Raw genomic sequence first — 11,016 nt, 5'->3', positions numbered from 1 at the left:
GCTTGAGGAATTTCCTCCTCAACAGGAGATGCATCTTCTGGCTGTTCAACCAGGGGCTGAGGAGCTGGTGCTGGTGGGGGGTGACGTTTGTTGTAGTCATCAACAGCACTAGTGGCTAGCTTGATGAAACTGCGTTTGATGCTTGTGCGGTCTGACAGTTTCTCACACTTGTCAGTTAGGACTTGTAGCTCTGCCTGGGTGGACACCAATGCTTCAGGCGTCAACTTGAGAACATTTTGCCTGAGGAATTTCTCCTTTCTGGCCTTTGCAATCTTTGCCTGCTTGGCCTTCTGTTCCTTCCACTTGGCTTCGTTTATGAAGGTAGCCACCATGTGGCTGACACCAGGAGGAAGTTTCAAATCATCAATGGGTGTGTTTAGGTCTTCATACCACACATTGATGAAGTCGAGGAGGACCTTGGGGTCCATCGCTAGAGGAATAGCACTGCCTGATGCTTGTGCTACCCTTTCTTGCTTGTTCCTGATGATGGCTTCCAGAGTTTCATCATCATATTCTTCACTTCCCTCTGATGCAGACGGGACTGTGATGATTTTGCTTGGGCTGGGCAGAGGTGCAGGTTTAGTAGTTGCCAAAGTCTTCACATCGGGTGTTGAAGACTTTGTCTCCGAGCTAGTTGCAGCTGGGAGTGAGGAGCTAGAGCTGGCAGTCGTAGTCTTCACGACTTTCTTCTGTACTGGCTTGGGAGGTGGAGCTGAGGACTTTGGTGTAGATGCGATTGGTGCTGAGGATTTTGGCGCTGATGGTTTTGGTGTGGACGGTTTTGGAACCGAGGGTTTTGGAGCTGAGGGTTTGGTGACAGAAGTCTGTGCAAACTTCTCTTGGGGTTTTGAAGCTTTTGGCTTTGCTGGCACAGACTTTGGTTGAGGAATCTCAGAGCCTGAGGTTTCTGCTGCTGAGGAATGAGCAGCACCGGAGGCAGCAGCTGAGGATTCATGAAATTTCTTCACTGCTGTTTCTGCTTGCTTCTTGAGCTTGGCCAGATGCCTTTCTTTTTCCTCTGGGTAGTCATCAAGTGTCATAAGACTTGAGGGATGAGCAACTTGATGATCCTCAAGCGGGGCCCTTCTGCCAGGAGGCTTCAAAGCGAATTTCTTCGCATATTTTGGAGTCACAAACCTGTACTCCTTCCACTCCTTTGCCCATCTGCGTTCAATTTTCTGCAGCCTAATCTTTCTTTTAGGCATAGTCTCAGGTTCATCATCAGGCGTGCAATAGTCCAGGTATATGTCATCAGGAATATCAACTGTTGTGTTCTGCTCCAGTTTCTTTCCTCCCTTCTGTTTCCTTTCTTCCTCCATTTTCTTCAGACGAGGAACTTTCTGAGGATTTTGAACTCTTGAGGATTCTGATGAGCCTTGAAGAGTTTCTTCCAGAAACGTTGCAAATGAGTTAATGTGATGAGAACCGAGAGATTCATCAGCTGACATGTGTGTACCTGTGAACAGAGTATAGTTGCGAGGAATTTGGAGAGGTCATATGCGTTCTCAGATTTGAAGAAAATGGAAAAGTTTGACAGTTTGAGGAATATAACCAGTGGTTGAGGAATTTCCTTAAGCATCCTGTTCTTGGGTTCCAGAGTTGTACAGATCCGAAAATTTGCACAATTGAGGAATCTCATGAAAATCTTAGATGCTTAGCTAGTTCATCAATGATTGTGGAGATGGATAGTGTTTGAGGAATCATGTGCGCATCGTATCTAGAGGAAAAACAGATTTCACATGGGAGAGGTAAAATTTTAGATCTAATCTGTTGTAAAAATGGGATATAATTACCCTGGAAGGTGAGAACGAAGAACACAAAAAGGTGGTGATGGAGAGGCTCTTCGGTCAAGTGTCCAATGCACCCTAACTTGGCAGCAGAGGACGTCTACGGCGGCGGCGGACGTAGATGTTCCGTCTCTGGCGTGATCCTGGCGGCGAGAAGGTTGAGGCAGTGAAGCTCTTCCTTGCCGACGACAAGACTACCAGCGGTGGCGCTAGGGTTCGGTGTGCTGTGGCAGGAGAGCGATGAGGCGAAGAAGATGATACCGAGGGGGTTAAGGACATATTTATAGCCCAGAAGTTACTGTTTGGCGCGAAAGTTTCGGACCGAATAGCCCTTGCCTCTACGTCTCCGCAGGACACGTGTAGCTCCCGTACGATGCGGTGGAGATAGTGGAGATCGTGGCTATCCAATCGTGGGAAGTGGGGATTCAGTTACTGTTCCTTTGAAGAAAACAATTTTTTTAAGATTTGAGGATTTTCGTTACAAAATCATCAGCTGACAAGGATGCAGTGAGGATTTTGAAGAAAGTTTCAAGTAGAACGCATATGAAGAATTGAATAGACTGGATAAGTATAGCATAGAGGGAAAATCGGGTCCGATCACATTCACTTAGCAGAAAATCAAATTGAAGAAATAGCAATAAGTGAATGCTGTTGAGGACTAGAAATCACAGTCTACCTAGGCAAATGAAAGTCATCAAGTGTTTTTGAAGATTTTGCAATAGATCATCACAATGAAGAACAACTGTTTTGAAGAGAAATGCATTGTGAAGAATTTGATCATTTGAAGAAAATCAACTTGAGGAATTTCACATTGTGCGGTGGCGTTGCCCACCATATAAGAATGTTGATTACAGACGCCGCGTACAATTGTCGTAGGGCTGTGAGAATCAACTTCTTCGTTAATTTCTTCACATTCAGAGTGACTTTCTTCATCGGTTGAAGAAAATCGTTTCATCATGTGTTGCACATCTAAGTCATCAACTTTGCATAAGTGTTAGGATGTGTGCATGTTTTTACAAAACATTTGAAGATTCTAAGATATTTAGCTCACACCGCAACTTGCAAAACCTTTTCTCATCCAAGGGCTTAGTGAATATATCAGCCAGTTGATCATCAGTCTTCACATGGTCGATGAGGATATTGCCCTTGAGGACATGGTCCCGAAGAAAATGATGACGAATCTGGAAGTGCTGGGTCTTCGAGTGTTGTACTGGGTTGTAGGCAATCTTGATAGCACTCTCATTGTCACAGTAGAGAGGCACATTCTTCATGTTGATGCCGTAGTCCTTGAGGGTTTGCTTCATCCATAGTAATTGAGCACAGCAAGAACCAGCAGCAATGTACTCAGCTTCGGGAGTGGAGAGTGATACGCAGTTCTGCTTCTTTGAGGACCAGCAAACCAGTGATCTTCCGAGGACATGGCATGTGCCAGATGTTGACTTGCGATCCACACGGTCACCAGCATAGTCTGAATCAGAATACCCTACCAGATGAAGATTGGAGCCCTTGGGATACCATAATCCTAGTGTTGGTGTGTGAGCTAAGTATCGAAGAATATATTTCACAGCCTTATGGTGTGATTCCTTCGGTTTTGCTTGAAAACGTGCACACATGCAAACACTAAGCATTATGTCTGGCCTAGATGCACATAGATACAATAAAGAACCAATCATAGAACGATATACCTGCTGATCGAAATCTTTACCATTTTCATCAGTGCCGAGGTGACCGTTGGTAGGCATTGGAGTCTTGGCACCTTTGCATTCATGCATGTCGAATTTCCTCAGAACATCCTTGAGGTATTTCTCCTGTGATATGAAGATTCCATTGCTTTGTTGACGAATTTGAAGACCTAAGAAGAATTTCAGCTCCCCCGTCATAGACATATGATATTCTTCACTCATCATATAAGCAAATTCATCACTGTATCTTTTGTCAGTACAGCCAAATATGATATCATCAACATATATTTGACATACAAACAGTTCATTATCATAAGATTTTGTGAAAAGAGTTGGATCGAGTGAACCAGGTTTGAAACCTTTCTTCATGAGGAATTCCTTCAATGTATCATACCATGCCCGAGGGGCTTGCTTGAGACCATACAGAGCCTTTTTGAGTCTGAAGACTTTGTGTGGATTCTTTGGATCCTCAAAACCTGGGGGCTGAGCAACATATACTTCTTCCTCAAGCTTACCATTGAGGAATGAACTTTTCACATCCATTTGATATAAGATGATGTTATGATGATTAGCATAAGCAAGTAAAATTCTAATAGCTTCAAGTCTAGCAACAGGTGCAAAAGTTTCATCGAAATCTATTCCTTCAACCTGGGTGTAGCCTTGGGCTACAAGTCGTGCCTTGTTCCTCACCACTTGACCGTCCTCATCTTGCTTGTTTCGGAAAATCCATTTGGTGCCGATTATGTTATGCTTGCGAGGATCTGGTCGTTTGACGAGCTCCCATACGTCATTCAGCTTGAATTGAAGAAGTTCGTCTTGCATGGCTTGGATCCACTCCGGTTCCAGAAAAGCCTCAGCTACTTTTGAGGGTTCTGTGATAGATACGAAAGAAAAATGCCCACAGAAGTTAACTAAGTGTGAAGCTTTTGAGCGAGTGAGAGGACCTGGCGCGTTGATGTCGTTGAAGATTTTGTCAAGTTCTATTTCATTTGCAATCCTCGGATGTGCTGGTTGAGGATTTTGTCTGGGCTGAGGAAGTGGTGTTGTTGCAATTTCCTCAGGAGCATCTTCTTGTCTTTCATCAGCGATGGGGATTGTTTCTTCACCAATTTCCTCACTGGGAACAATGTCTTCAGTAGGCTTAAGCTTTATTGCTTCCTCAGGAGACAGCTTATCTGGATCAGAAGGCAATTGCTCTCTTTGCGAGCCATTAGTTTCATCGAACCGCACATCTACAGTCTCAACAACTTTGTTGTGATAGTTGTTGAAGACTTTGTAGGTGTGCGAGTCCTTTCCATAACCGAGCATAAAACCTTCATGTGCCTTAGGTGCAAATTTCGAGCTATGATGAGGATCTCTAATCCAGCATTTTGCACCGAAGACTTTGAAATAACTTACATTGGGTTTCTTGTCTGTGAGGAGTTCATATGAGGTTTTCTTGAGGAATTTGCGAAGATATACCCTGTTGATGATATGACATACAGTGTTGATTGCTTCAGGCCAGAAGCGTCGAGGAGTCTGATATTCTTCAAGCATAGTTCTTGCCATTTCAAGCAGAGTCCTGTTCTTTCTTTCGACGACACCATTCTGCTGAGGAGTATAAGGAGCAGACAATTCGTGAGTAATACCAAGTTCATCAAGATAATCATGAAGACCAGTGTTTTTGAACTCGGTTCCATTATCACTCCTGATATGTTTTATCTTGATGCCGAAGTTCGTTGATGCCCTTGAAGAAAATCGTTTGAAGATTTCCTGCACTTCAGTTTTATACACGATAATGTGCACCCAAGTGTATCTGGAATAATCGTCAACTATGACAAAGCCATATAGAGATGCTGCATTGGTTAGTGTTGCATAGTGTGTAGGTCTAAATAAATCCATATGAAGCAATTCAAATGGACGTGTAGTGGTCATGATGGTTTTGGAGGGATGTTTGGATCTGGTCATTTTCCCAGATTCACAAGCACCGCAGAGATGATCCTTGAGGAATTTGACTGATTCGATGCCAATGACATGCTTCTTCTTAGCAAGTGTGTGCAAATTCCTCATGCCTGCATGACCTAGTCTTCTGTGCCACAACCATCCTTCTGAGGTTTTTGCTAGTAAGCGAGTGGCTGGTTGAGGACCTGTAGACAAGTCAACAATGTACAAATCCCCTCTTCTTACACCTTCGAAGACTTTGGATCTGTCAGATTGCATGATGACTACACATCTATGTCTACCAAAGATAACAATCATATCAAGATCACAAAGCATCGAGACTGACATGAGGTTAAAACCAAGGGATTCAACAAGCATCACTTTGTCCATATGCCTATCCTTGGAAATAGCTACTTTGCCAAGTCCCAATACCTTGCTTTTACCTTTATCAGCATATGTGATTTGCTTCAGAGGTGATGGAGTTAGTGGCATATTCATCAGTAGGCTTTTATCACCAGTCATGTGATGTGTGCAGCCACTATCGAGAACCCACTCAGTATTTTTGGGTTTGTCATCCTGCAGATGAATTAGTACAGCTTACCATCTCATATGCTTCAGGTTTGAAGAACATGATACTAATTTCATCATAACAGAAATGTAAGGACGTGTGAAATATTTCTATTTCATCAATCATTAGCTTGCGTCCTATCAAGCATTTCCTCAGGTCTCCAGCAAATTCTTCAGATGATGATATTCATCTGGAGACCTGACCTGCAGAAGTGATTAGTTTGATTTCTTCACCACCCACATCTGAAGGGGTGGCAAAGCGTTCATCATCCTGCGAGCACCATATGAGAAAGGTGGCATTGAAGCTAATGCACTTCTCTTAACAGTAGGGGGGTTAAAGTACTCATATGAGTATGCAGAGAACTTGTTTGAGGGTTTATGAACATAATGACTTGAAGAATAGAGCTCATAATCATATTCCTTGTAGTTTCCCTGCATGTTAGACGCATAAGCACGGGTATGAGCATAGTTTTGACCAGTTGAGGATTTTGATCCTCTTGAAGACTTTGGTCCTCCTGAGGAATTTGATCTGGGGTTCAGATTCTTCAGAGGTGATGTCATGAGGACATTTACTTGAAGATTTTCAAGACAACTTTTGGGAACCCAGATTTTCCTCAGAGGAGGGCCATTCCTGCAGTTAGTTCCAACGTATCGAGCAAATACTTCACCAGATTGATATTTGAACAGTTTATAGTTGGAATCAAATGACTCATCCGAGGAATAGGATAATTCACATGAGAAGCCAGTTAGATTAGATGGATCAAAAGGAGGCCCAGTAGCAGCAACCCATGAGGTTTTGGGATACTGCTCAGGTTTCCAATAAGATCCATCAGCATTCAATTTCCTCTCAAAGGCAATTCCTTCTTTCCTCGGGTTCCTGTTCAAGATCTGCTTTTTGAGCACATCACAAAGGATTTGATGTCCTTTGAGGCTTTTGTACATGCCTGTTATGTACAATTCCTTCAACCCTGCATTTTCATCAGTGACATTTGTGTTTTCCTCAAGTGGGGAAATAGACACAACAGGTGCAGTTGAAGTATTTGTAGCAGTGGTAGTATTTGAAGATTCTGGTGAAGAATTAGCAATTTCACGATCAATGCATTTAAGACATGGAGGAATAAATTCAACTTGACTAGCGCTGATCTGTTGAGCTAGTAATGAATCATTTTCCATACGAAGATCATCATAAGACATCCTCAGCTTCTCAAGATCAAGCTTCCTTTGAAGAAATTCGTAGGAAAGCTTCTCATGATCAGTGAGGAGTGTATCATAACGATCCTGAAGAATATCAAATCTAGACTGAAGATTTTTCATGTCATCAGCGAGGATTTGATTAAGATTCATTTCATCATTCAACAGATCATCACTTTTGTCTAGTAGTTTTTGAAGCTTTTCCAGAGCAGTTTGTTGTTTAGTGGCAATGATGGCAAGTTTACTGTAACTGGGTTTTTTGTAATCATCATGTTCACAGTCACTTGAATCAGATGAGGAGACATTATGTGATACCTTTGAACCTTTTGCCATGAAGCAATAGGTTGGAGCAAAGTCATCAGCATAGTCATCAGTATGGATGGTGCACTCATTTTCTTCAAGATTGAAGATTGACTTGCTGACGAAATTGGTTGCTAGTGCAAGACTAGCCTGTCCGGATTCTGAATCTTCTCTAGAGCCTTCTTCATCATCACATTCTTCTGATTCTGCCTTGGAATCCATTTCCTTGCCAATAAGTGCCCGAGCCTTTTTGAAGCTGGTTTTCTTGTGTGAGGAGGACTTTGAAGATGAGGATTTTGAAGATTTCTTCTTCTTCTTTGAGTCATCAGAACTGTCATCCTTGTATTTATTCTTCTTTGATTCCTTTCCCCAGCGAGGACAATCAGCAATGTAATGACCTGATTTCTTGCACTTGTGACAGGTCCGTTTCTTGTAGTCCTCAGATGCAGATTCTGATTTCCTCATGTCTCTTCTTGATGATTTACCGAACTGGCCTCGTCGTGTAAATCTCTGGAATTTCCTCACAAGCATTGCAAGTTCCTGACCAAATTCTTCACGGTCACAACTGCTGTCATCTGTGTCTTCTTCTTCAGATGAGGAAATTGCTCTTGCCTTCAGTGCACGTGGTCTGGAATAGCTTTGTCCATATAGATCTCTCTTTTCTTCTAGCTGGAATTCATGAGTATTTAGCCTTTCAAGGATATCAGCAGGATCTAGCATCTTGTAGTCTGGCCTTTCTTGGATCATCAGAACTAAAGTGTCAAATGAAGAATCCAAAGATCTCAGCAGTTTCTTCACAACTTCGTGATCAGTGATGTCTCGAGCTCCCAGTGCTTGCAGTTCATTTGATATGTCAGTGAGGCGATCAAAGGTGTCTTGGCAGCTTTCATTCTCATGTCTCTTGAAGCGATTGAAGAGATTGCGAAGAATATCAACACGAGAGTCGCGTTGGGTTGATACTCCTTCATTTACCTTGCACAGTCTCTCCCAGATCAGTGTTGCAGAGCCTAAGACACTTACTCTTCCAAACTGGCCAGGGCTCAGATGACCACAGATGATGTTCTTCGCTTGAGAATCAAGTTGCTTGAATTTCTTCACATCAGCTGCAGTGACACTAGAAGAAATGATGGGGACACCATTTTCCACAATATACCAGAGATCATTGTCTATAGCTTGTAGATGCATTTGCATTTTGTTCTTCCAGAAGGGAAAGTTCTTTCCCTCGTAGGTAGGACATGCCACAGTCACCTTAAACATGCCTGCAGTCGACATAACTAAAACTCTAGGTGGTTAAACCAAAATCACACAGAACAAGGTAGTACCTTGCTCTGATACCAATTGAACGTGTGTTATATCGACTAGAGGGGGGGTGAATAGGAGATTTTTAGAATTTCATCACTGAGGAAATTCCTTTTGAGGAAATTCCTCACTGATGACTATCTTACAGCGGAAACGGTTACGGATCAGAGGTGCAAACTTTCACAATAGCAGTATTACAGAGTGAAGAATGTGAAAACAGATTGCACAGTAAGCAGGCACGCAGAATACAGATGATGATTAACTCAAGTGAAGAATTTGGGGTTGAGGAAATTCAGAGAAAGTCTTCAGCAAATTCTTCAAACAGACACAGTGAAAGTCATCAACACATAATACAGAGAAAGTAAAGAGTTGAGGAATTAGAACCCGATTCATGGTGAAGACTGTTGTTGATGACCCAGTTCCAACTGCTGTGATAGTTGTACATCTGATTTGGAGCGGCTTGGTATTGAAACCAAAGGACACCCAGTCCCGGGACACACAGTCCCTACCGTATTCTCCTTGAGCTAAGGACACACAGTCCTTGCCCAACACTCGTGGTAAGTCTTCATGGCAGACTTCCAAACCCTCACAAACTCGGTCACCCGGCGATCCACAATTGACTGCTGGATTGCTCTAGACCATGACGCCTAACCATCTGGAGGATTCACAGTCCTCAAAGGTAAAAGGCTTCAGTCCCACACAGGAACAACTTCTTCAATGATGCTCAATCACTAGGTTTGGTTTGTGGTTTCGATGGGTGGTGTATTTCCTCACTGATGATTTACACTCGAAAGCTCTGAGGAATTTGGGTTGCTCTTATGACAAGTGTCAGTTTCTAACGGAGCAGCCAACCAGCTAGTGGTTGTGGGGGCGGCTATTTATAGCCTGGGAGCATCCCAACATGATTTGACATTAATGCCCTTAAATAATATGACCGTTGGACTAGATAAGATCAGTGACTTGGCGTGGCTTATCGAAACGGTCGGGACTCTCAACTGTGAGAGTCCTCATGTCACTCATATTCCTCAGTTGAGGCTTTTGGTAGGATTTGTCTTAGGTTGAGCATCATGAGGAAATCCATTCCATAGTGTTACTTTGACCCCCTTTAACAGTACGGTGTTCCTACTCATTAAGTGCGAAGAAAGTAGAACAGAAAACGTAAATCTTCATGCTTCAATTTCTTCAGAACGATTTTCTTCAGGAACCACCGATTTTATCAATATCAATATCTTCATGAGGAATATCAATTTCATCGCAAATTCTTCGCGATTCATTTCTTCAGCTTCAGACCAATTTCTTCAACTAAAGACATATATTTTTAGGGGTCGATATTCTTCAAATATCTCAAACTCCTCAATGACTTATAGATCCTGTGTACACTTATAAACACATTAGATACTTAACCTATAAGTCTTCAAACCACCAAAATCACTAAGGGGCACTAGATGGACTTACAACTAAATATGGACTTGACTTTGAGGTAGTAGCTTCATTTTGTGAATATTTTTCTACTCATATTGATCTCCCCAAGGAGAAGTTGTTTAAATATCATCCTCCCATTGAAGTTAAAGTGGTAGAACCTATTAAAGTTGAAGAAGAAACTATTACTTATAATGTTCATCCTGTTATTCCCACTACTTATATTGAGAAGCCACCCTTTCCTGTTAGGATAAAGGAACATGCTAATGCTTCAACCATGGTTCGTAAGAGTTGTACTAGAACACCTACACCTCCTAAACAAATTAAAGTTGAACCTAATATTGCTATGGTTAAAGATCTCTTGGTTCATAATATTGATGGGCATGCCATTCCCTTTTGTGATGAAGCCGCTAGAATTGCTAGACCTGATACTAAGGGTAAACATAGACCTATTGTTAGCGAGCATGTTGTTTATGTTAAAATAGGAGATCATTGTTATCATGTCTTATGCGATGTGGTTGCTAGTGTGAGTGCAATTCCCTTTACCTCATACCAAGAAATTATGAATGATATTGCACTAGCCGAATTAGAGGAAATAAATGTTACCATCAAGCTTGAGAGATACTATTTTACCAATTGGAATTGTTAGAGATGTTGAAGTCTTGTGTGGTAAAATAAAGTATCCTACTGATTTTCTTGTTCTTGGTTCCCCACAAGATGATTTTTGTCCCATTATATTCGGTAGACCCTTCTTGAATACCATTATTACTAAGATTGATTGTGAAAAAGAAATGGTTATTGTAAGTTTTGGGGATGCATCTCATCAGTTCAATTTCTCTAAATTTCGTAGA

Source organism: Hordeum vulgare, chromosome 1H (genome assembly GCF_904849725.1).
Source record: "Hordeum vulgare subsp. vulgare chromosome 1H, MorexV3_pseudomolecules_assembly, whole genome shotgun sequence".
In the NCBI taxonomy this organism is placed as follows: domain Eukaryota; kingdom Viridiplantae; phylum Streptophyta; class Magnoliopsida; order Poales; family Poaceae; genus Hordeum; species Hordeum vulgare.
Note: the sequence above shows the minus strand (reverse complement) of the source record.